This window comes from Lissotriton vulgaris, unplaced genomic scaffold (genome assembly GCF_964263255.1).
Source record: "Lissotriton vulgaris unplaced genomic scaffold, aLisVul1.2 SCAFFOLD_1348, whole genome shotgun sequence".
Taxonomy (NCBI): Eukaryota; Metazoa; Chordata; class Amphibia; order Caudata; family Salamandridae; genus Lissotriton; species Lissotriton vulgaris.
Window position 1 is genome coordinate 542,899 of NW_028242968.1, and position 27,853 is coordinate 570,751.

Sequence of the window (27,853 nt, forward strand, 5' to 3'; positions counted from 1 at the left end):
ATTCAAGAAACAGCCTTTTCGTGGTGCGCTTGGACGAGGCACCTCGTCCGGCATTTCTCGAGGAGGGCAGTCCCAGTACCACCAGTACAATCAAGGGAACCAGCGTTACTCCAACCAACAATCTACTCGTCAGCAGCAGTCCAAGCCCTATAGAGGAAAATCTAACTATAGAGGTTCCAACAATAAACGTCAATGACTTTCAAGTTCAGCAGAGAGTTGGAGGGCGAATCTCGCAGTTTTACTCCCAGTGGTCTTTGATAACATCGGACCGATGGGTTTTAGACATTGTGCACAAGGGTCATGCCTTGGAATTCACAGAGTTTCCTCCACATTCTCCACCTTCAGGCCCGCCACCTCCCCATCTAGAGGAACTACAACATCAGGTTTATCTTCTGATAGAAAAGGGTGCAGTCGAAGTCGTTCCTGTGTCTCAGCGAGGGAAAGGTTTCTACTCAAGGTTTTTCCTCATTCTCAAAAAGACAGGGGAGTGGCGACCCATTATGGACTTGAGAGCTCTCAATCTGTTCCTCAAACAACAATCTTTCCGCATGCTGACGTTATCGGAAGTCTTACGACTTCTCTGCAGCGGAGATTTCTTAACAACAATAGACCTGCAAGACGCCTATTTCCATGTGCCAATTATCCATCGACATCGGCAATACTTGAGGTTCAAGGTGGGTCACGATCACTATCAGTTCAGAGTCCTGCCTTTTGGCCTAAGATCAGCACCTCGTGTTGAGGAAATAGAAATTTTTAGGTAGTCAATGTGTCCCCCACTCGCACCCCATCCATGCACCTGTGCCCCATGTATGTCCTGTAATTCCCTTTCCGTGCCTGCCATGAAGACGCATATGCATTTGCGTCCAACGTTAACATGTCAGTTATTCAGTCCTCCAAGAAAGCAACGTTAATTTGGCTTTTAGGCCTATGGTGCCAACGTCTTTACATGGTGCACTTTTAAATATCGCAAAGCACACGTTCTCCACGTTTTTCTGGCTCAGTCGTGCCAGGCCCTTAATTGAGGCTCCGAGTCTCCTCTGTCTCTGAAAGCTGCAGTTTAGGTATGCATCCCTGACCTCTGTCTTACTTCCTGCCCAGGCGAGCGGTGCCCGGCTCGGCCTGGCCTGCCTGCCAAGACGGTATTTTGCCTACAGTTATCTGCTCAGCCTCTGTAAAAACACATTCCAGTCTAGTGAAATAGGTAAACATATTCCCGGCTGCAGAGTAAAGGGCCCGGCCTTCCTGTCTCCATGCAAGTAATTTACTGCACCCGTTACCATGGTAGGCCCATGGCCCCCGTACATTGCACGAAGAACCATATGCACGCACTAGCATTCAGTATTGAACGGCCTCTGCCCGAGAGACCTTTTACTTCAGATAATACATCCTCTAAACACAAGATACCAGATATGCTATAGGTGCAGGTCGTTCTGACATCCCAGACACCAGTCTCCTCTACTAGTGCTAAAGTCAAGCCCCCAGTTCTCCCCAGCTACACGTCTACGCCACGTCATGCTCAGTTGCGCGCGCATCCGTGGCAAAGGTTTCTGCTGACCCTGCAAACTTTCTCTGAACATCCACCCACTTGTGACGTTTCTCTGACTCGTCAAGTGCACACCTATGTGTACGCCCCCTTACACGCCTTCTTTTATGCCAATGTGTTCTTATCTCTCTCATTTCACTTGTTACGCCTTCTGTATTCATTTCAATTATATGGTTTTACTATATATAATGTGTGATGTTAATAAAATGTTGAATATGCCTTTCTGAACCTTAGTGGTGATGGAACCCGATGTCCAGTGTCTCGAGATACTTAATTAAAGCCCGTATGACTCAGATACCACGGACTCTGCCTCTCATTTAATTGAGCTATCCTTATTGTCATTTAATGTATAGAAAAATAGTCCCGGTAATTTTATTTACCACATAATCTGGCGCCCGAACAGGTACCCCTCCCCTTCCCCACGCGCCGGCGATGTAACGCAGGCCCTTGACCCCTTCTACAGCCGTGACGGACTCCTGTGCACACCTGCGGGTTTTCCTGCTATTTCCCTCAGGCCCACGGAGGAGACGGAGACTGCGACCCGGCATCCAGACGAGGCGGTGAGGAATGCGGAGGATCCCGACCAGAGCCCCAAGCCGAGAGAGCAAGGTCCGAGGTATCCGGAGGCCCACCTGTTCTGAAGCGCCTGCGTAGTAGTAGTAGCAGCCCGACGCCGTAGCAGTCCAGTCCAGTCCAGTGTTGAGTTTCCGAGGCCTTCCGTTTCTGCTTCCCGGTGAGTACCGTTGTCGGGAACGCATCTAGACGGGTTCATTAATTTGTGCCCGGTCAAGACGGGTCTGGGTACACAGACCCGGTCCAGACGTGTTCACTTAGGTGAATACGGTATGACGTGTCTCTTTATGGGACCGGTATGTCTGTACTGTTCTAGCAGTGCATCTAGTAATTCAGTATTCTAGTGTTGTATCTCGAGATTTTCAGAATTGTGTTTTTCTATGTACTAGGTAGCATCTGTCCGAAAATGTTTTAATGTGTTTAATGTCGTGGTATGAATGATCGTTTGCAATTCATTACTGTGTTTATTGTGTTCACGTTCAAGTCAGTTCAAATATGCCGCTGTTCTCGAAATTACGTCAGATAGGAACCAGGAAAGGGATACTCGAAGAGGCAGTTCCCGTCCCGCCTAGGGACACTCCCGGACATTTTATGTACCATAAACATGGCTTAGATGCCATACTGTATTTAGACTTATGGGTTGATTATACCAAGGATCTGGAAGAGAAGTATAGATGGCCTGTCTCAGGGACATGGGATGCTGAATGCATCATGAGAGTAGAAGAAGCATTATGGAAAAAGAAAGCCAGACAATCTCAGAAAGATGCCATAGAATTATGGCGTAAAGAAGCGCATAGAAGAACAGAGAAAGAAATCAGGAAAGCAGAGAGAAGTAGAGAAGAATCCGAAAAAGCTAAAGAAAGAGAGCTACTAGAAGAAGGTGAACGAGTCAAAGTAGAACAATCAGACAGACAAAGAAATGCCCTTATTACAGGTCTGTATCCTGTTCTCACCGAGGGCCTACCTAAGGCGACCCCGGAAGTACCCCGTAACTTGCCGCCACCATTGGTCCCGACTACACTCCGTCATAAACAGACCGCAGCGGTCATTTTCCTTTCTTCCTATTTAGATGACGTTGCTCCAGAGTATGCCAATACACGTGTACCACCTACTAATAATAATCCTCAGCACCCTGCTAATACGATTCCCCCCACTGTTCAACCTGTTACTAATCCCCCTCCCAATCCTTTTCACGCAGCACCTGTAATCCAGGACCAACCTACACCCACTTTACCAGCACCAATATTACCAGTGCCAGCGCAGCCTGCAAGCCCCGGTAGCTCACATCTAGGAGGCGCGGCAGGAGGTTTTTCCACCCCTCCTCCAGTGAAACGAATATCGTTACGAGAATTAGCACTGGAACAAACGCCAAAGGCAACGTATGCATTCCTTAGAAAGAACCTTTCTGATTGTATATATGATCCAGTACCGGGTGAAGATTCATTGGTCTTACACTCACTACAATTAAGGCGCGTTGCAGATTATTTGATCACTTTACCAGGCATGAGAGTGAAATTAGACAAGATATATAACTTCATTAGAACGGGGGAGGGACCAGAAAGTGTACATGAGGCCATGGCACATGAGAAAGCGGAAACTCAACGTACGATTTTACAGTTTTTGATAAATTGTTTGATCAGGGAACAAGACCAACCACATAGAGAAGTAACTAAACGTATGTTAAATTGGTGTGACAGCATAGCGGTCGGAAAGCATGATAAACAAAGTTGTGTAGAGGCAATGTACAGGAAAATCCGTAAGGAAATAGTTGACATACGTGAGAAAGAACGGGCCTTGGCACAGGCCGACGAGAACGAAACTGAGAAAGAGGACGACGAAGTTTCAGAGGACGAAGATGTAACTCAAGCGAACATGAGTAAAATAGCGTACGTAGGTAGGGCAAGGCCTTTTGACAGACCCATACGCCCAGAATGCAAGAAACGTTTTCTTTCTCCCATACCAGAACAATGTTCTCTTGAGCATCTATTCCAAGTCACTGATAAAGTACTGAAACAACGAATAGGTTACAGTGAACTTAGTACCGTGCATGAACAGGAACTAGCTCGGTCAGCAGTACAATGGGCTGGAAATTCTACCATATATAAAGATGATTCAGAAGCGCAAACATTTTTGAATCTTTCCCCAGACGAACAACGATTAGCTGGTACGTACATGATCCAGCATCTCATTACACTATATGAGAGTCAGCATTCTGATCCAGGTCCCCTATATAATATATTGGAAGAGTTACTCCTAGGTAGATGGAGAGGCCTAGGTACCGATTTAATTAATATCATTCTAGAACAACAACACAAATACAGAACTTTCCTGACTCCACATTTTGTTCCCGTTCCACCCCAAGTAAGGAAATCCTTTTACATAGACAAACAGAATCCCTTACGAGAAGTTCATCCCGTTCGGACAACAGGTGGTGAGCTTGAACGAGTATTTGTTTACACCCCCTTAACGAAAATAGAACTATTGGAAATGAAAAAATTAGTGCCCTGTCACGATAAAGATCCAGCAGCGTTCCACCGTGAATTAAAAGACATGCTCCGCATGGGGGAGTATACGTATCCCGATATTATTAAAATGTTAAAGGTACTGTTGCCAGCCGGCATTTACGAAAAACTTAAAGAAAAAGAGTGGGAGGTGGGAGAGAAAAAGATTGACTGGGCAGAATTAGAAAACGAAGACAATACACGAGTTCCTGGTACTGGTCTCGGGGGAAAAAGCCAAAGCATTACCCGAGTTGTTAATACAGGTTTTGCCAAGATTACTAACTACTAAAAAGGAAGACTGGGATGCAATCTCAGCCTGCAAACAGAAACAAGACGAAGACACTAGTGATTTTTATTCCAGATTCGAGAAATGTTTCATTATTAATAGAGGCCTGAAAAAAAGTAGTGAATCATACCCACATCTTTTTGTGACCAAATTAGTAGAGAATTCCTTACCACAAGTTAAAAATAGAGTACTGAAAGTCGAGAGTACATGGCAAGCAAACAGCCCTTCTCAAATGTTACAAATGTTACAGTACCACCAGAACCGAATTAGAGAGGAACACTAACTGTCGTGATTGCAAGCAGCGCAAGAACACGCATGCGCCACTAACCTTGCTCCAAGGGCCAGCAGAGACGACAAGACGATAGTCCTCAAAGCCTCTCCCCATAAACTCCCAACACTGGGTAATCCACCACTGTTTGAGGGAATCTGGAAAGAGGCCGCGAGGTGAATGAGCAGAGGACGTCTTTGGTTCCTCGAATTTCTCAGGTCAAAGCTACCACAGTAGGCATAGGGATTGACAGTACTGCAAGAGGAGGAAAAGACAAACAACAGGTTCTTAGTGCCTATACTGTTGTTGCCCTTCCCGCCGTCCCCCTGATAGCTCAACTCACCAAGATCTTTTCTTCTTCTTTCCGTAGAGATCTCAGGAGAATTAGAAGCAAATAGGATGGCCAAAAGGGTACAAGAAGTTACGTCACTTCTCAGTGTTTGCATTCACCTCGACTAAGTTTATTTATAGGTAGCAGAAATATCCTGTTAGACGTTAACCGCACGTCTAAGTATCACCACAATACTTCTTGTGGATAAATAGTTAACAGATTCAGTAATCTTTCTCTTTACTCGTACGTCGGGAGGTAACAGGGTAAACAGGCAATCCCCCACGCACGTTGCACTACGGATGTGCAGGCTGCTATGAATTTCAAAAGTATAACAAACAAACACAACGGAAATAAGGAGGCGATCCCGCACTCCTCTCGATACTTGCTATTTGGAGAAAACGGCTTGGGCTCCAACTCCGCGGTGACTGGGATCTTTCAGGCTTTTTCCCCGGCGAGGCGCGTGTAAGGATTCTGACCGCGCTGGCTCTTGATCGGCGCTGAATACTCTCAGGACTCTGACCGCGCTGCCTCTTCGTTGGCGCTGAAACTCTCTCTCGGATTCTGACCGCGCTGGCTCTTGATCGGCGATGGTAAACACAGAAACGCCAACCTCACAGGACTCACTGTCGGCGCAATAGAAAACAGGCATCCACAAGATAGGAAACGGAGCAGTCTCAGGAACAACATTGACAAGCACTGGTCCGGTGATTGGGGGTAACCTATATAGTGTCCGCCCACTTCCCTGGTTCTTGGCGCCGCTTTGCCTTCTGGTACCAGTAGTTCTTCCATTTGGGAAGCGTAATGAAAATGCACTTATTCCTCCTCGTGCCTGTTAGGGTGATCGCTACACTAACATGAACAGAGACGTATTAAAGACACGAAAATGAAAGTACTAGTTGCTCAGTCTGTCCCAGCTGACGGTCAGAAGAAGGGTACGGCACCGCCAGGCCATTCTGCAGCTCCTGTTAAAGGGAACTGCAATTATTGTAAACAGCCAGGTCACTATATAAACGAATGTGCCGTTCTAAAATACAATATCGCTACAGGCAGGACGAAAGAAAGACCGCGTCCACCTAGACAAGAACATGTTCCACAAAATATTCCACAGAACACGCAACCTCCACAGAATACACAACAGACAGTAGCTGTACCCCAACCCATTGCTGCCTCCCAACATGTCACTCAACAAATGTACCAGTATGCACAGTCAGATTACCCCGATTATCAGCAGTACTCATGAAACAGCCTAGAGAGGGAGGTTGGCTTGCCCCTTATCGAGGTTCCTGTAGATCAACAGGGTCCCTATGTACATAGTCAGGTATTAGGGAAAGACAGAAAATTTTTGATTGACACAGGGGCGAGCAGAACTACCATCAGTCATGACGAGGTTCCAGGGGCACCCCTCTCAGGCTCACAGAATGTTTCCCTGGGTTTTTCAGGAAAGCCTATTGTTAACGAAGTGTCAAAGCCAGTTTCCCTAGAAGTTGGTCCATTGTCCCGTACTACAGACTTGTTACTTACGAAAGCGTGTCCTGAAAATCTGCTTGGTATTAAAACGTTGAAAGCACTAGGAGCAGTAATATGTTGTTCTCCGGAAGGAGTGAGATTGTTTTTACGTGATTTTAAAGGACATTATGTGTTGAGAGATTTTGATCCAAGATTGCAGAATGTACCACAGCATTTATGGGCACAAGGTCCGACTGATGTTGGTTGTATGCACATTACACCATATCGTGTTACTCTAAAGCAAGGAGTTGTACTGCCCCGAATCCGACAATACAAGTTACCACCTGAGGCTGTAGCAGCCTTACTGAAAATTATTGACGAACTGATTGCACAAGGAGTGGTTGTAGAAACCGACTCCAATGTATGTAATTCTCCAATCATTCCGATTCTTAAACGAACTGACCCAAATGCACCACCGGTCTACAGATTGGTGATCGACCTTCGAGAATTAAACAAATGCATAATACCCCAGTACCCAGTGGTCCCAGACATTTCTTCCTTATTGACTGCCATTGATTCCGAAGCAGCGTTCTTCACTGTCATCGATCTCAAGAACGATTCTTTAGTGTCCCCATCCATCCGGAAAGCCAGTATCTCTTCGGATTCTGTTTAAATGGCCGAAGCTTCAAATTTGTCCGTGCTCCTCAAGGGTTCACGGAAAGTCCTAGTATTTACAGTCAAGCTCTGAAACGACAACTAGACAGTATTCACATGCCTACTGACACTGCCCTACTCCAGTATGTTGACGATCTGTTAATTACAGCACGGACCGAACGTGACTGCGAGCGTGCATCACTGACTGTCTTGTATTTCTTGGCCGAAAAGGGACATAAGGTGTCCCCTTCGAAGCTACAATTCTGTGCCCAGCAAGTGGTATACCTTGGACACTTGCTGTCCAAGTGGGGTAGACAGTTGACACCAGACCGCATCCAGTTAATTGCACATCTTCCACAACCCAAGACACAAAAGGAAGTACGGGCCTTCATTGGCCTCACTTCTTATTGCAGACAATGGATTCCTCAGTATGCATACCTAGCCAAACCACTCATACAGTTGACAACACAGGAGGCAGCGACTTCGACTGACCTCCCTTGGACTCAGGAACATACACTTGCTTTTGACGAATTGAAGAAAGCCCTATGTCAAGCACCTGTTTTAGCGACACCATGTTACAGCAAACCTTTTACACTTTTTGTCACTGAACGCGATGGCACAGCATTATCTGTTCTTACACAAGATCAAGCAGGAAAACACAAGCCTTGTGCTTATTTTTCTAGTACATTGGATCCAGTGGCCCAGGCTCTGCCTGCGTGCCTGAAATCAGTTGCAGCAACAGCTTTAGCAATCAGACAAAGCGACTCAATAGTGTTAGGACATCCCCTGACAGTACAAGTTCCACACTCCGTGGAAGTTCTCCTGAACCGAACCCAGACACAGCACCTGACCATAGCAAGACTGACAGGATATGAATTGACATTGTTTCAGCCACACATAGAGATCAGACGTTGCAACACTTTAAACCCTGCCACATTGTTACCCTCGAGCACAATTGACCCTACACCACATGACTACGTGGAAGTCATTAATACTGTAACAAAACCCAGACAAGACTTGACAGACATTGCATTGCCCGACCCAGACCTGACACTTTACGTAGATGGTTCATGTATGAGAACAAGCACAGGAGAGTTAGTGGCCGCATATGCAGTGACCACTGAAACTGAAGTCATAGAAACACATCGTATTGACACATTGTCTGGCCAAGCAGCAGAGCTCATCGCTCTGACCCAAGCCTGCATACGAGCCAAGAACCTGAAAGTAAACATATACACAGATTCACAGTACGCATTCGGAGTCGTTCACGACTTCGGTATCCTCTGGCAAGAAAGAGGTTTTTTAACTTCTCACGGCGCCAAGATACAACATGGTCCCCTCATTCAAGCTCTGTTAAATGCCATACATCTACCTGCATCCATTGCTATCATGAAGTGCAAAGCATATACGAAAGTTACTGACACCATTTCCCAGGGTAACGACCTGGCAGATCGAACAGCTAAACTCACAGCTCAGACTCAAACAGACATACCGACTGATCCGACAAAGACTGAAGTATCATCACAGACACATTGTATGACAGTTAAGGATCCCACTCTAGATGTACTCGACATACAGACACATGCCACTCCAGATGAAATCAAGAAATGGACTGAACAAGGAGGGATCCAGACAGATCAGGGATGGATGACGAAGGGAAGAGCCACATGGTTTCTCCCCGACTCTATGGTTCAAGTTATCATAAATACAGCACATAGTCCAGCACACTTAGGAGAAAAAGCCATGTTAGACAGCATACAGAATATCTGGTCCAACAAGCATTTACGTGCAGCAGCAAAACAGAAAGTGCGTACCTGCATGATCTGTTGTCAGTTCAATCCAGGCAAAGGCATTCCTGTGGAACAAGGTGGATTCCATCCTCCTGACCACCCTTTCGAAGTCCTCCAGATGGATTATATCCAGATGGACCGGTGTCGAGGATTTAAGTATGTCCTCGTAGTCGTATGTGCCCTTTCCAGATGGACAGAAGCGTACCCAGTCCCAGATTACACTGCCGTGACCACTGCCAAACAGTTGGTCCGTGAATTTTTCCTGCGATACGGCTTGCCCCGTGTCGTGTACTCAGATAATGGACAGCCATTCTCGTCCGAACTGATGAAACAGGTATCACTCCTATTAGGATACCAGTGGAAATTTCACTGTGTACGACACCCCAAAGCAGCTGGTCTTGTCGAGAGACATAATCAGACTCTGAAAACACGATTAGCGAAGGTCTGTGCAGAAAAAGGTGTAGATTGGATGGTAGCCCTGCCGGTTGCCCTCTTTTACATGCGTATGGTAGCTCATTCCAGAACCGGACTATCTCCCTATGAGGTAGTCTTCGGCAGACCTCCAAACATGTGGGGTACGCCTATGCCTCGTAAGATAACTGATGTTGATAGTAACATGCTGACAGATTACCTGGCTTCCTAGATGTCTGCACTACTCTCTTGTTGTTCACAGGTCGCGGCTGCCTTCCCGGACAACACCCAAGTGAAATCGCATGAAATTGTTCCGGGTGACCTGGTATGCATAAGGAATTTCGATCGCACAAGCCCTCTGGAGCCCAGGTGGAGGGAACCGAAACTGGTGTTGATGACCACGAGGACCGCAGTTAAAGTAGAGGGAAGAAAAGGCTGGCTCCATTCCAGCCACATCAAACGTTTTCATGGACTGTGTCCAGAGACATTTTCCAAGGACTGCCCCGATACTGACTCTAAACTCCCTCTGTTAGAGAAAACTCCGCAGCAGGAGTGCAAGGCCAAACTAAGGTCTAGTAAGTCAGACAGCGTTTAATTGTTTAAGTCCCCCTCGGGTGAAGCGGTTAGACAGGTTTCTGACATGTATAAGATAGACCCAAATAGTCAGAGAGATAGGCGAATCGAAAAGAGAGAAAAATATTGCAAAAACCTGCACAGCAGATGCGTCATTACTTTAATTATTATGTTTGTTCTGAGTATATCGATTATATGCATAAGCTTGATGCTACATGTTTTCTTTCCTCCTCTTGGTTCCCATGTACATACTTCCTCTAATGACACCATGGAGCACACTTTCAGTGACCTGCCCCCACACGAGCTGTCCTATCGATTAGCAATGCGCAACAACACTTTCATTCGTATGTTACACCATACTCACCAGACCAGCAATGCCACAAATTGCTGGGTATGTGGCCGACTCCCACCTTATCAGAAATACAAGGGAGCTCTGCCCCTCTTTCCCTACCCGTTTACACATAATGGTTCGTGCGGAGCATGGTTTGCTTTAATGTCTTCCTTAGATAGTAAGTCCAAAGTTTCCCAAGGCAATTGGATATGGGGGAACCTGAATACAGTCATGAATAAAGCATGTTTCCCAGACGCAGACGGTCTTCCCCAAAGGATAGGGACCGATCTAGAAAATGAAGTGTATGAATTAGGTAATTTTTCCCTCAATCTCATGATTCTGAACGTTCAGTCCGAGACTAATTCGGACTTGCCGTTTATAACAGTTTTACCAGTGAAAGGCGAATTATGCGTTAGAAAGAATGGTTCAGTACATTTAGGACACAGTGATTGTAATACTGTGGTCGAATTCAGCGATAAAGGAAAGTCTACTTTCAAAGCCTCTCGCCATTCCTATTTTATTTGTGGTCAGACAGCTTATGTACACCTGCCCCTGGATTGGGATGGAACGTGTTATATCGCGTTCCTATTACCACCTGTTTTTCTAGCCCCACCTGATTATCATCGAAATTCACACCTTGTGCATGTAAGACATAGAAGGGAGATCAAGTTCCCAATTGTCGATCAGACTGAGACAACGTGGGAACAATATACAGATTTCAATAAAGGATTCTTTTTCTTTGTAGGTCCTGTCCAAAACAGTAAACTGATACGCAAATTGACCAGAACTTTGGAAGCAGTAGTGAATGAGACTACTTCTGCTTTGGGTAACCTGACCGAAGAGCAGTCTCCTATGAGACTTGTTGTTCTTCAAAATCGCCTTGTTCTTGACGTCATCCTGGCCGATAGGGGCGGGGCTTGTAGAGTGATCGGATCCAGTTGTTGCGTGTTTATTCCTAATAACGCGCCATCCGTGTATAAAGCAATAACAAGGCTTCATGAAATAGCTCACCTGATACACCAGAATCCTGGCACCTGGACTTGGTCCGGTTGGCTATGGAGTGTGATATCCGCCTGGGGATGGAAAGTGTTATCATTCCTAGGAATAATACTGCTTATTCTATTCAGTTGTTGTCTCTGTCTGCAATGTGGGCCAGCGATTTGAGGCTTGTGCGCCACAGCTTGTATTCCCCGTCCAAGTTCACGTTCCCGTTCCCGAATGAAAAAAGATGAGCAAATGATGTTATATGAACAGATAGATGGTCTCATGAAGATAGATATATCCTAAAGGGTGAAGTAGGGGCCAAGGAGGGAATGAGGAAATAGAAATTTTTAGGTAGTCAATGTGTCCCCCACTCGCACCCCATCCATGCACCTGTGCCCCATGTATGTCCTATAATTCCCTTTCCGTGCCTGCCATGAAGACGCATATGCATTTGCGTCCAACGTTAACATGTCAGTTATTCAGTCCTCCAAGAAAGCAACGTTAATTTGGCTTTTAGGCCTATGGTGCCAACGTCTTTACATGGTGCACTTTTAAATATCGCAAAGCACACGTTCTCCACGTTTTTCTGGCTCAGTCGTGCCAGGCCCTTAATTGAGGCTCCGAGTCTCCTCTGTCTCTGAAAGCTGCAGTTTAGGTATGCATCCCTGACCTCTGTCTTACTTCCTGCCCAGGCGAGCGGTGCCCGGCTTCGCCTGGCCTGCCTGCCAAGACGGTATTTTGCCTACAGTTATCTGCTCAGCCTCCGTAAAAACACATTCCAGTCTAGTGAAATAGGTAAACATATCCCCGGCTGCAGAGTAAAGGGCCCTGCCTTCCTGTCTCCATGCAAGTAATTTACTGCACCCGTTACCATGGTAGGCCCATGGCCCCCGTACATTGCACGAAGAACCATATGCACGCACTAGCATTCAGTATTGAACGGCCTCTGCCCAAGAGACCTTTTACTTCAGATAATACATCCTCTAAACACAAGATACCAGATATGCTATAGGTGCAGGTCGTTCTGACATCCCAGACACCAGTCTCCTCTACTAGTGCTAAAGTCAAGCCCCCAGTTCTCCCCAGCTACACGTCTACGCCACGTCATGCTCAGTTGCGCGCGCATCCGTGGCAAAGGTTTCTGCAGACCCTGCAAACTTTCTCTGAACATCCACCCACTTGTGACGTTTCTCTGACTCGTCAAGTGCACACCTACGTGTACGCCCCCTTACACGCCTTCTTTTATGCCAATGTATTCTTATCTCTCTCTTTTCACTTGTTACGCCTACTGTATTCATTTCAATTATATGGTTTTACTATATATAATGTGTGATGTTAATAAAATTTTGAATATCCCTTCCTGAACCTTAGTGGTGATGGAACCCGATGTCCAGTGTCTCGAGATACTTAATTAAAGCCCGTATGACTCAGATACCACGGACTCTGCCTCTCATTTAATTGAGCTATCCTAATTGTCATTTAATGTATAGAAAAATAGTCCCGGTAATTTTATTTACCACAGTGTCTTCACGAAAGTTCTGGCTCCGGTCATGGCTCATCTGCGTTTTCAGGGAGTTCAGATCTGTCCTTATCTGGACGATTGTCTTCTCAAATCCCAATCTCCTCAACAGCTGGCTCACGACACACGTCTATGCCAACAAAGGTTCAAGGCTCTAGGGTTAACCATCAATGTGGAGAAGTCACACTTTACACCACTGCGAAGACGAAACTTCCTGGAAGCAATTCTAGACACAAACCTGTCAAAAGCCTTCATCTCCCTCGAACGACATCAGAAGATAATTTGTCTGGTCTCACTCATCAGGTCAAAAAAGTCAGTTTCTGTGCGAACGTTAAAGTCGTTTCTGGGGATGGCATCATCTTGTATCGCACTGATCCCAAATTGCAGGTTACGCACTCGTCCTATTCAGGAGGAATTGGACCTGCAATGGCGTCAAGTGTCGGGGTCGTTCAACGATCAGGTGACGGTCACATCCCGCATAAAAAGCGGTTTGCTCTGGTGGGAACAACCAGCCAATCTAGACGAAGGGGTTTCTTTCCTAGCCCAGTCTCCGGATCTGACGTTGACTACAGATGCGTCCATGGAGGGTTGGGGCGCTCATCTCCTGGACCTTTCCATCAAGGGCAAATGGACGGCGACACAACGAACCTGGCATATCAATCGGCTGGAGTTGATGGCAATCTTCCTAGCGCTCAAATCATTCTTGCCCATAGTGCAGGGGGAATCGGTGCTGGTTCAGACAGACAACACCACCAGCATGCACTACATGAACAAACAGGGCGGCACAACATCTCAGCCACTGTCTCGTCTAGCTCAAAGGATTTGGGATTGGGCTCTTCATCACCAAATTTCTTTGACGGCAGTCCATCTGCCGGGGGTGTCCAACATCCTTGCGGATTCACTGAGCAGGTCCGCGTCATCCACTCACGAGTGGGAGAAACATCAACCGACTCTAGACCTGATGTTCCACCGTTGGGGTCGTCCCATGATAGACCTCTTTGCAACCCCAGTGAATCGGAAGTGTCAAACTTTCGCAAGTTGGCATCCCCATCCAGAGTCCAGCGGAAATGCCCTTCTCATGGATTGGAGCGGACTGTTTGCTTAAGCATTTCCACCGATTCCGTTGGTGCCGAGGACGTTGTGGAAGATGCGCAGGCAACCCTGCCACTTAATACTGATCGCCCCACGTTGGCCCAGACAGGCTTGGTTCTCGGAACTGCTTCTGCTATCACAATGCACACCCATTCATCTGCATCCACTTCCAGACCTCCTGACGATGGACGACGGTCAAATTCGCCATCCAGATCCATCCACGCTTCAATTATCGGCATGGAACCTGAATACGTTGAATTTGTGACCTTAAATATGCCCCAAGAATGCAGAGACATTCTAGCATCTGCTAGAGCTCCATCAACCATCAAGACATATAAGCTGAAGTAGAAGCGTTTCTGTCATTGGTGTGCTGCATCCAATATCCACCCAATCAACTCAACTCCGGAGCAGCTTTTGCCTTTCTTTCTGAGCCTGGCTCAGTCTGGTCTCTCTCATGCCACCTTGAGAGTTTTTCAAGCGGCTATTTCACGCTTTCGGCACGATGGCTCAACATCTCTCTGTTTATCCAGAATCATCCGACAATTCTTTAAAGGTCTCTTCAGGAAGTTTGCTCCGATTAGGCGCCCTCCTCCGGCATGGCACCTCAACGTGGTATTGTCACAACTTATGAAGCCTCCATTTGAACCGATCCACAGAGCAGACATCAAGTATCTTACCTGGAAGGTTGCTTTACTTTTGGCCTTAACATTGTCTCGTCGTGTCAGTGATCTTCACGCTTTCACGATCAAGCCTCCGTATTTACAATTTAAGCCCGATGGAGTGTCACTTCGTACCAATCCTTCTTTTTTGCCGAAAGTACCTACTGATTTCCATTTGAACGAACCTGTCTTCTTAAAGACTTTTTTCCCGTTTCCAAAATCTCCGGCAGAACAACGACTACATTCTTTAGACATCAAGCGTTGTCTGAAATTTTACATTTCAAAGACCACCCCTCTCCGTAAATCCGATCAACTGTTTGTAGCATATGGACGGATGCGGAAGGGACATTCAGTGACAAAACAGACAGTTGCAAGATGGCTCTCAGCGGCCATATCCTTTTGTCACCAGCAAGCTGGCAAGCCTTTACAACGTCCAGTGAAGGCACATTCAACGATAGCGATGGCGTCATCCTCTGCTTTGTTTGCTGGAGTGCCTCTACACCAGATTTGTCGGGCAGCGACATGGTCCAGCAGGCACACCTTTACCAGACATTACTGTTTGGAAGCCATCAACGAAGCGGATACCACAGTGGGGCAAGCAGTGCTTCGTCATCTTTTCAAATAAGGTGAGCCTCTGTTCCCTCCTCCATTTCTTTTGAGATTGCTAAATGCTTTTAAGCTATATGTTGTTGAACGAACTTGTCTTCTTAAAGACTTTTTTCCCGTTTCCAAAATCTCCGGCAGAACAACGACTACATTCTTTAGACATCAAGCGTTGTCTGAAATTTTACATTTCAAAGACCACCCCTTTCCGTAAATCCGATCAACTGTTTGTAGCATATGGACGGATGCGGAAGGGACATTCAGTGACAAAACAGACAGTTGCAAGATGGCTCTCAGCGGCCATATCCTTTTGTCACCAGCAAGCTGGCAAGCCTTTACAACGTCCAGTGAAGGCACATTCAACGAGAGCGATGGCGTCATCCTCTGCTTTGTTTGCTGGAGTGCCTCTACACCAGATTTGTCGGGCAGCGACATAGTCCAGCAGGCACACCTTTACCAGACATTACTGTTTGGAAGCCATCAACGAAGCGGATACCACAGTGGGGCAAGCAGTGCTTCGTCATCTTTTCAAATAAGGTGAGCCTCTGTTCCCTCCTCCATTTCTTTTGAGATTGCTAAATGCTTTTAAGCTATATGTTGTTGTTTTCAAATTTTAAGAATATATTGCAATCTCAGCTTCTAAGGAGGTTACTGCTATCTATTCTATTCAAGCATGTGAATCTATGAAAGACACCCCTAATACTGGAGAAGAACAGGTGGTTCTCCAGTATTGGTGTCTTTCATAGATTCACATGCGACCCTCCCTCCTCCCCTCAGAGGCTCTGTTCTCCTCATACGCTCTTATTACTAAAATCTGAGGGCTTCAGCTTCTGAGGAGAAGGTTCTAGAGGGTGCTTGAGCCTGATTGGCTGCAGTTTGGACTAACATAATGACACTGATATGTTGCAAATTAGTTTTTCTCTTTATACTGCATTCCTATAGAGGAACCTTTGTTGAGGTTTTTCAGTGTATATTATCTCTGTTTTATTATTTATTAGGTTATTACATATATCTATATTTTAGCATTATTGCTATTTTATATACCGTGGGACTCCCACTTCGACGACAGGGAATATTCAAGCATGTGAATCTATGAAAGACACCAATACTGGAGAACCACCTGTTTACAGGTAAGTAACAATTGTTCATATCTCTACACAATGAACAAAATACTTACAGTTCGGCCAGCCTGCCCTAAGGGAGATTGTATACTTGTTTTATACCTACTTTTGTTCACACCAAGCGATCATCTGCTACAGTCAGAATATATAAAAGGTAAACTCTTGAGGCACTGATATGTACAATTGTTTGTGTCTTCCCTCTTCTGCCCACTCGAACAGAACCCGAACAGTGTGGTGGGTGTTCGCAGGGAAACGTGATCGATTGACACTATGTCCTGGACAAGAGGTGTGCTGGTATGTTGTCACTGGGCCACCTCAAGGTAATTGTGTTTTGAGTGATCCATAAGTCACTACATGCAACAGATCGTCAATATTGTTGCACGGTACAGCAATTTCTGATTTTCTTTTAAATTTGTCTATCTACCATTGTCTACCACTGCAGGTGTTGAATTGAAAAAACACTGAGGAATGAGTGAAAGGAAGTACCCTTGTAAGCCCTGATGAAGTTGCGCAAATTTACAGCAAAAAACATGTTGGCATTTGAACAATAGGTTGGTCATCAAAGAAACCAATTTTAGTTTGATAGGCTTGCAGCCCAGAATAAAGGTCAGAGTGGCCAAGCGAGCCTCTCAATTTTATTGATAAGAATCACATTTTGGTGTTCTTTCACGTGGGGTGTTTGTTTAGGTGATTGTGTGCACAAAATGGGAGCTATTATTTATGTTTCCTGATTAGTGAAGTGATGTGTTGATTTCACTTTTCGTTTCTTTCCTTTCCTCTTCTCTTCAAGAGTGAGAGAGAGTTACCGATGATGATAAGTGGGTAAACTGGTAATCATTAGCCAGTAACCCCTTTTGGCGGTTCTTCCGTGAGGTGCTCTCTCTCGCTCCTCACATTTTTTCACTGGATGGAATGTGGGGTCTGATGGTGGTAGATGATGGCCAGTTAGCTTGTTTGTTTTCATAAATTAGACACAGTGACGTAATGAATAAATGAAATTCTTATAAAAGGGAAATAGGAAAAATTGGTTTTCCCATAGAGTCACTTGTACACAAGAATGTGTGTCTGGTAGGAGGAGTCTTTTGTGTATGAATAGGCTTTGAGTGGGGGGCAGCCTCCTCCTTTCTTCCCCCTGTGCTCCAAGTGAACCAAGGACACAATACACATGAAAAGTTGTTGCCCTTAACCCCAAGCAATATGTCCTGGGTGTCGGGCTAAAGGAATTCCACATCCCTGGTCCTTTTTATGTTTGTCAATCCATTACTCTCCCAGCAATCTGTGCACCATCTCTCCCCTCAAAAGAGGAGAGACTTATCTGCTGGGCCAGTTGAAGCTTTAGAAGTGTGTAATCATCAAAAACTCCTCTATGTAAATTAGTTTATGCTTACTGTATCCCATAAAATCAGTGAAACTACACCAATCCTGAATCCAATACCCTAACAATTAAGGCTTGCTATAGGCTTACTCAACCACATTCCAGAAGGAACAGGTGCAGGAAAAGCAGACGTAGTTCCAGAGATCACATTGCATCAATAACAACCTTAGCAGTGAAAGCAAGGCTTGAAAAGTTTGAACTGCTTTCATTGCTACTAGGCTCTTCAAGTCTTTTATGCCTGCTCGAGCACTGACAGCATTCCACTGCCTTCCAAGCACATGGGTTTAGGGAGAGTTACCAACTCTCCCTTAAACCATGCTTCATGTTCTTGGAAAAGTATAGGGATTTCTAATGTTACATATTGTTCATAATTTGCAGAAATAGCACATGCTTGTGAAATGTCTAGTTGCAGGATCTACAGGTTCGCAAACTACCCACTAATAAAATATTTGAAAGGGATATGCTGCATGTGCTGAGACTACTCCGATAACTATACCCCCTGCCTCAGGGTACTCTTGTCCCATTGAGGTATTGAACCAACAAACCCCTAAAATTTGCCTTTTTTTGTCCAGCCATTTCAAAATGTGATTTAAACTGAAATAAATCTAAATGGAGAAACCTTTTATTAATTACACGTTTAACAATTCCTACAGCTAATAAGGAGCTCCTAATATGAGGGGAATGTATTCAATATTACAATGGACAACTCCCTATTAGTAATAATGGGTAGAGCCTAGTTCGTGTCCCCTAGGGTTAATGTAATTCTGGCCCAAGTTGGGTGCAGTGGTGTGCTTTTGCACATCTAAGAGCAAATATGTCACAGATTTATAAATCCTAACTATCTGAGGAGCGCAGGTTTCACCAACACTAAAGTTTGGCGGAAGGAAATCCAGCGGATTGCAATCACGCAGCTCCCAACTCTTACTCCAAGATAGTGTTTATTGGACAGCACCATGACCAGTCCTTTAAGACTCACAGGATTATTTATAAGTGAGTTAAAGAGTCTCTTCCCCACATGAGTGAGCACACAGAAGAAATACAGACTGTATATTTTAGAAAGCTTAATGAAACTTCATGCCCTTTCCAAGTCCAGATAATATAAATACATGTAATCAGTATAAACAGAACATGCATATAGATATGAGCAATAAAACAGTAAATTTAAAATAAGTGGAAACATGTTTAACAGTTTTCTTTATATGATAGAACCACTCCCTTTCAATGTTGTAGCTCAGTTAAACATATTCAGAAAGGAAAGTACCTACATGAGATTTTCAGAAGACCCTGACGCTCATACATTATAAGATGTTTTCCCAATCTACTACTGTGCGCGGCCATATAGACAATGCAGCTTTGTGGCTGTTTTTGGTATTCCATACTCTGAGATAACAGTGATCGAGCTGAGCTAAATATATATCTACTATTGGCAATAAGGCCACTGACACAATGTGGGGCTCAGAGTAGGTATCAGAAAGGTATTCCTAATCTCAACCATTAGTAGCTTGGCAGGATCTGTTATGTTATGTTATGTTAAATGGGACTTTTATAGCGCAACGGCTACTCCAAAGGAGTGTCCCGGCGCTTTTGTGCTCCAGACCAAAGAAAGAGCTGGAAAACATAACAGTAAAAAGAGCAGGGGCCTAAAAGAGGGGGCAGATTATCCAGTGAACAGCCAGGTTTTTAAGTCTTTTCTGAAGGCAAGCAGGTTAGCGGTGTTTCGCAAGGACACCGGTAAGGAATTCCATAGCTGCGGAGCAAGAAAGCTAAAGGACCGGCCGCCTAGCCGAGCCCTTTTGATGCGTGGCACCCGAGCCAAAGCCAAAGCTTCTGACCTGAGGGATCGTACAGGTCGATAGAAGTCCAGCCTCCTCTGAAGATATTTGGCACCATTGACATGCAAGGCCTTATGGGCGAGAGTCATGGCCTTGAAAAGTATCCTCTTCCGCACCGGAAGCCAGTGAAGGGATACAAGGAGATTGGAGGCACTGGTGCGGCGGTGCAGGCCAAAAATTGCACGAGCAGCAGCGTTCTGAGTAACCTGCAAACGCTGGAGGAGGTATTCAGGCAGACCCAGATAAAGGACATTTGCATAGTCCAATCTGGACCCTATGAGTGCCTGAACAGTGATCCTCCGATGTTCCTCCGAGAGAAGGGGAAAGAACTTGCGCAACATTCTGAGTATCCCAAAGCATGTTCCCGTAAGAGTGGAAACCTGGGATTTGAGCGAGAGCTCGTTGTCAATTTTAACCCCCAGGTTCTTAGCCCACTTAGAGGACTGAGTGGGAGGGAACATGTCAGCAGGCCACCATCCCTGCCAATCTGGTTCTGATGGGCATCCGAAGAATAGTATTTCGGATTTGTCCGAGTTGCATTTGAGGCTGTTGTGTGAAAACCAGCTAAAGACAGCCCCAAGGCACTCGCAGATCCTTTCTCCATCGAACTCTTCGCTCTTACGACAGGTGAATAGAAGCTGGGTGTCGTCAGCATAAGAGACGATCCGGGCCCCGTAGGACTCCGCCAGTGTCGCCAGAGGGGTCATAAGGATGTTAAATAGAGTGGGGCTCAGTACAGAGCCCTGAGGCACTCCGACTCCCAATGGCGGCATCTCGGCGGACCCGGGTGGGACCCAGACCGTCTGCCGGCGGTTGGCCAGAAAGGAACGAAACCAGTTGAGCACCGTCCCCCCTAGACCGATGTTATGAAGTCTAGTGAGGAGATCCTCGTGGGGGACGGTGTCAAACGCCGCCGACAGGTCTAACATGACTAACATCACCCTGCCTCCTGTGTCCAGCACCTCCTTCACGATCTCCGAGACTTCCAGGAGCGCCGTCTCGGTGCTTAAGTTGGAACGAAAGCCCGATTGGGATTCATGAAGTAACTCATTAGACTCCAGGAAGTTAGAAAGCACGCTGTGCACGTGTTTCTCCAGGATCTTGGTCAGTGCTGGAAGGAGCGAGATTGGCCTATAATTGGAAGGCGCCTCTGGATCAAGATTGGGCTTCTTGATCAGGGGGATGACCATGGCTTGCTTCCAGGCCTGGGGCAGAAAACCCTGACTCAGGGATAAATTGAGGATAGGATTAGCTATGGGATTAATGACATCAGCCATTTTCGCTAAGAATTTTGCTGGACACGGATCTAACGGTGAGCCTGATTTAAGATTCCTCATCAAGGCTAAGGATGCGGCAACCGGAAGGGGAGGAAAGTCTAGCAAAGCTGGGCCAGGAGGAGACAGGAAGGCTGTCTCCGTCGGCATCGTAGATAAATCATCTAACGCTCTCGACGGGAAAGAATCCTGAATTAGCCTGATTTTGGTGGTGAAGAAATTGGCAATAGTGTTAGCCCAGGTCTCCACCGGGGCACCCTGAGTAGAGGTTGTCCGGGGGCTGGTGAATTCACGTACAATTGAAAAAATCTCCTTACAGGAGTTAGCTGCGTCTTCAATCCTTTTAGCGAAGTAAGATTTCTTGCCCTGTAAGATAAGGTCGTGGTAGGACTTCATCATGATTTTATAGCGTTGTTTGGCTTCAGGCTCATACTGGACTCTCCACGCCCGCTCAGCAGCTTTACATTGCCTACGAGCGTGGGCTAAATCCTCCGTAAACCAGGGGGCAGAGACCCGCCGGGCAGCAGATCTGGGTGGCTGTGAGGGAGCGAGCTCATTTAGTCTGGCAAGAAGCCAGGATTGTAGGCTCTCCAGATCTTTCTCCAGGTCGCCAGTACAGGAAACAGGGTGATCCGCCAGAGCATGCGTTAGCATGTCTGGGGTCACCCGGTGGAATGCCCTATAGCTGCTGCCCTGCTGCCTCATGACACTGGCCGGAGAGGTCACAGTAGAAGGTATTTCAAAGTGGGCAAGATAATGATCAGACCAGACGACTGGCAGAAGAGTTACAGCCATGATAGGTGTGGTGGAAAACACCTGATCGAGTGTGTGGCCTTTGTTGTGGGTCGGACCAGAAAGATAGGGGGAAAGGCCTAAAGTGGATGCAATATCCAGCAATTTGATGGCGTCCTGGTCATTATGGTCGTCCATATGGAAATTAAAATCTCCCGCCAGTAGGCACAGCTCCGATCTAAGGACAAGGATCGACATGGCCTGCTGGAGATCATCAAGAAAGGATCCCACTGGGCCCGGAGGTCTGTAAACAATCAGACCCTTCAGCGCTTGTTGCGGCGATAGGGAGATGGTAAAGGCTAAAGAGTCCGCCCCTGCGATGGTGTGAGTATGCGTGACCGTGCACGGAAAAGATTTTTTAACAACCAAGGCAACTCCTCCTCCCCTACCCTTGTCTCTGTCCTGTCGATGGATGGTATAGTCCGTGGGGATGGCTGCCGCAATGTCCGGGTGGGAGGAATCATTCAGCCATGTTTCAGTAAGCATCAGACAGGTAGGACTGGTCATTGAGAGGAGATCAAAAATCTCTTGAGTGTGTCGGTGCAACGACCTCGTATTGAGGAGTAAACAAAGGTGTTTTATGCTACACTCCTTAGCAGGGATAGGGGAAGGGAGGGAGCGAACAGGGTGCCAATGGCAAGCAGGGCACGTATGTTTACCCCTATATCGGCCAGGAAAAACCGTGTAACACGGCGCATTCCAGTTACGCAAAGAGTATAGCTCCTGAGCGGAGTAGGAGAGCATAGTGGCCAGAGGTACCAGCCACGCCAGACGCTTCCGGGACGCTGAAGGGCGCAAACGGGCAGGACTCTGGCACGACTCCGGCGCAGGTCCGGCGCATCCGCTGGTCGCGTCCGCTGCGCGGAGCAGTAAGTGCCTGTTTTTATAGTCCTTGTCTATGGCCTCCCCAACCCAGCCCAAACGAAGATGGCCGCCAAAACCGGCGCCCAGCCCTCGGCATCAACACTCAGCCGAGGGTGGGACCGGAGCTGCAGGGAGGGGGGAAAAAAGAGTTTTTAAGCGCTGCTGAGCGCTGGGGGGTCTCTACACACTGCTGCAGGCTAGAAAATACAATTAGCAAGCACAGGTGAAAAAACGAGTAAAATCACGAAAATTAGTTTAAAATTGAAAGAAAAGCAGGAGACCTCCCGGCTTCCGCCTCAGGAGGGGAAAGGTGTGTGCAGAGTCTGATATTACCGCTTTCCAAGTCTCAGGTGCCTTTTATAGTCCTTGTCTATGGCCTCCCCAACCCAGCCCAAACCAAGATGGCCGCCAAAACCGGCGCCCAGCCCTCGGCAGCAACACTCAGCCGAGGGTGGGACCGGAGCTGCAGGGAGGGGGGAAAAAAGAGTTTCTAAGCGCTGCTGAGCGCTGGGGGGGTCTCTACACACTGCTGCAGGCTAGAAAATACAATTAGCAAGCACAGGTGAAAAAAACGAGTAAAATCACGAAAATTAGTTTAAAATTGAAAGAAAAGCAGGAGACCTCCCGGCTTCCGCCTCAGGAGGGGAATGGTGTGTGCAGAGTCTGATATTACCGCTTTCCAAGTCTCAGGTGCCTTTTATAGTCCTTGTCTATGGCCTCCCCAACCCAGCCCAAACGAAGATGGCCGCCAAAACCGGCGCCCAGCCCTCGGCATCAACACTCAGCCGAGGGTGGGACCGGAGCTGCAGGGAGGGGGGAAAAAGAGTTTTTAAGCGCTGCTGAGCGCTGGGGGGTCTCTACACACTGCTGCAGGCTAGAAAATACAATTAGCAAGCACAGGTGAAAAAACGAGTAAAATCACGAAAATTAGTTTAAAATTGAAAGAAAAGCAGGAGACCTCCCGGCTTCCGCCTCAGGAGGGGAAAGGTGTGTGCAGAGTCTGATATTACCGCTTTCCAAGTCTCAGGTGCCTTTTATAGTCCTTGTCTATGGCCTCCCCAACCCAGCCCAAACCAAGATGGCCGCCAAAACCGGCGCCCAGCCCTCGGCATCAACACTCAGCCGAGGGTGGGACCGGAGCTGCAGGGAGGGGGGAAAAAAGAGTTTCTAAGCGCTGCTGAGCGCTGGGGGGTCTCTACACACTGCTGCAGGCTAGAAAATACAATTAGCAAGCACAGGTGAAAAAACGAGTAAAATCACGAAAATTAGTTTAAAATTGAAAGAAAAGCAGGAGACCTCCCGGCTTCCGCCTCAGGAGGGGAATGGTGTGTGCAGAGTCTGATCTCGATTCCAGTCTTCAAGATCCCGCCCTGCAGGGTCAGGCCCCCGGTAAATGGAACTCTTTTTGAATATAAATGGAGGGGGATGAACCGGTTGCGGCGTTGCCAGCCACATATGGATTTCCGATGCGATGTGGCACTCAGTTGAAGAAAGGGAGAGGAGAAGGGAGCTTTCCTTTGTCCTACAACTTCGCAGCTGAAGCAAATATTTTTGTGAACACCGCAACATTTCAAAGTATTGTGCAATGATTGACAAAGGCACTGGGTGAAATAACGCTATTCAGCAAAATGATACTTGTGAATACTCACCTGGTACATGCTGGAACAAGCACTGCGGGACCAAGTCCACCTGGAATACAATGAGGACACACCTCCCTATGATTAAGGTGGAAGAGCGCAGAAACACGTTAGGACTCTCAAGTGTGGCACGTGCTGCTGTGTTTGAGACGAATAAAGTCAGCTTCCAGTGGTCAGACTGAGTTGGGCTCTTTTGTTATGTGCGAAGGTATGAGCGGCAGGATCTCCATTCTTGTCTTCAAGAGCCCGCCCTGAAGGGTCGGGCCCCCATTAAATGGAACTCTTTTTGGAATACTAATGGAGGGGGGTGACCCGCTTGCGGCGTTGCCTGCCACATATGGATTTCCGAGGCGATGTGGCACTCCATTGAAGAAAGGGAGAGTAGAAGGATGCTTTCCTTTCTTCTACAACTTCGCAGCTGAAGCAAATATTTTTGTGAACACTGCAACATTTCAAAGCATTGTGCAATGATTGACAAAGGCACTGGGAGAAATAACGCTATTCAGCAAAATTATACTTGTGAATACTCACCTGGTGCGTGCTGGAACCCGCAGTTCAACCACTGCAGGACCAAGTCCACTTGGAATACAATAAGGACACACCTTCCTATGATTAAGGCGGAAGAACGCTGAAATGCGTCAGGACTCTCAAGTGTGTCATGTGCTGCTGTGTTTGAGACGAATAAAGTCAGCTCCCTGTGGTCAGACCGAGTTGGGCGCTTTTGTTGTGTGCGAAGGTATTAGCGGCAGGATCTCCATTCCTGTCTTCAAGAGCCCGCCCTGCAGGGTCGGGCACCCGGTAAATGGAACACTCTTTGGAATACTAATGGAGAGGGAAGACCCGCTTGCGGCATTGCCAGCCACATATGGATTTCCGAGGCGATGTGGCACTCCGTTGAAGAAAGGGAGAGGAGAAGAATGCTTTCCTTTCTCCTACAGCTTCACAGCTGAAGCAAATATTTTTGTGAACACCCGAACATTTCAAAGCATTGTGCAAGGTTTGACAAAGGCACTGGGTGAAATAACGCTATTCAGCAAAATGATACTTGTGAATACTCACCTGATGCATGCTGGAACCCGCAGTTCAAGCACTGCGGGACCAAGTCCACTTGGAATACAATAAGGACACACCTTCCTATGAATAAGGCGGAAGAACGCTGAAACGTGTCAGGACTCTCAAGTGTCACGTGCTGCTGTATTTGAGACGAATAAAGTCGGTTTCCTGTGGTCAGACGAAAAAGCATCTACATTTCCACCTTCTCTGTTTGTACCTCATAAGCACCTACCTGTGCACCTCCTCAGTATTACCTACCTGTGCACCTCCTCTGTTGGTACCTCATACACACCTACCTGTGCACCTCCACTATTTATGCCTCACAAGCACCTACTGGTGTTCCTCCTCCCTTAGTGCCTCACAAGCACCCACCTGTGCACCTCCTCTGTTTATACCTCCTATGCACCTACCTCTGCACCTCTTCAGTGTACCTCATAAGCACCTACCTGTGCACCTCCTCTATTTGTACCTCATACGCACCTACCTGTACACCTCCTGTGTCTGTACCCATGCATTCTCTCACCTGTGCACCTCCTGTTTGTACCCCATAAGCACCTACCTGTGCATCTCCTCGCTTTGGACCTACAAGTGCACCTCCTCTGTTAGTACCTCATACACACCTACATGTGCATCTCCTCTGTTTATACCTCACAAGCATCTTCCTATGCACTCCTCTGTACTTCAAAGCACCTACCTGCTAAACTCCTCTTTCTATGTCTTATAAGCATCTACATGTGCCCCTTCTCTGTTTGTACCTCACAAGCACCTACCTGTGCACCTCCTCGGTTTGTACCTCATAAGCACATACCTGTTCATCTCCTCCCACTCTGGCAAAGCCACAGCTAGTCACAAAGCAGCTTCTTGAGCACCAAATTAACATCAGTAAGTAAGATATCTTAGAAAATTAGAAAAAGGATAACAAATAATTACTATCAATACATCTGTTGGCTGTGGTTGTTAAGTAAATTCTTAGTTGTCATAGATTCTCTAAAATACGGACTAAATTACTGATATAGTTGAATATTGCTTTATAAGTCAAAGCTTGTTTGCCCTATCTCTGCGCATAATGTAAAAGCTGGACATTACCATAAACCTCTCAGTCTGTTTTTACAAAGAACCCTGGAAAAAGCTGCACCTTGAAATGCAACACGGTCTTGTAGGTCCTGCCTGTTTACTGTGGCAGGTGTCAAATGCATTCTATGAAGTGAAATGTGAAATCTCAGTGGGCCCAGCATCAGATAAGCCTTTTGCATTCCATCCAGAGAAGACTGCAATGGATATGCAGTTGCTGCTGCTTGACCACAATTAAACCAGCACCTGGCCCCTCTACCTGCCCCCCCTTGAACTGATGGGGGTGACGGATGCGTGACTGCTCGGTTGGGAGGTTTTCTTGGGGGATAGACATCAGAGGGCTCTACTGTCCGGCCAAAACCCAGCTCCATACCAGTCAAATGGAGTTTCAGGCCATTTGCCTGATGCTGACAGTCTTCCTACTGTCCCATCAAGGTGAGGCTGCTGCAGGTACTCACAGACAACACACTGATATACTCTTTGTGCTCCCTATTGTATTTAATATATTTGGCTGTCTTTTGAATGCAATAACCAGTATACCGTATATGTTCACATCACCTTCCACTGTCTTTCTTTCTGGTTCGATTTTAGTTTTCTTTTTACTTCAGGCTTATTATTATGTTTTTTTCTTTTCTCCTTAAGCAAAATATTTTATCACTCACATGTTTGTTGAACTCCGAATACATTCTGGCTCATTAATTTGATTATGTCTGCTCAATCGGGGACCAGCATGTGTGTGGTGACCAAAGTAAAATTAGGCCCAGTTTGTGAAGTTCACTGATAGGCTCTGAAAGTTGTGGAAGGGGGTAGCATTTGCCAGCTGTACAGGCACAATATCAGTGGTAGCTTCCTATAGAGAGAGAAAATAGTAATAATGAAAAGCAATTCTTTTTTACAGTAGGCGGTGTCAGTGTTAAGGACCAGGCCCCTATCAGCCAGAGGTTCCAGTCTGGAGCCCTGGGCAGGGACACTTATAAATTTCAGCATAATGGTTGCCGATGATGACAAAATTAAACATAGCTGGTGAGTACCAATCAGCAGGCTCGACTGGTGGCGCGCATGTGAGGTACCATTTTGCTTTTTTAACTATTTTTTTGGAATGTTAAAAAAGCATGGGTGTGTTTTTGGGTATATATACCAGGGTACCCTCCTCATAAGCACATACCTGTTCATCTCCTCCCACTCTGGCAAAGCCCCAGCAAGTCACAAAGCAGCTTCTTGGGCACCAAATGAACAACATTAAGTAAGAGACCCTAGAAAGTTAGAAAGA

At 46.6% G+C, this 27,853-nt stretch overlaps 1 protein-coding gene across 1 annotated transcript in view; it reads left to right on the forward strand.

Moving 5' to 3' along the window:
- Positions 1 to 27,853, forward strand: part of LOC147668774 (uncharacterized) — a 106,811-nt gene that overhangs the window by 75,089 nt on the left and 3,869 nt on the right. The window lies entirely within an intron of this gene.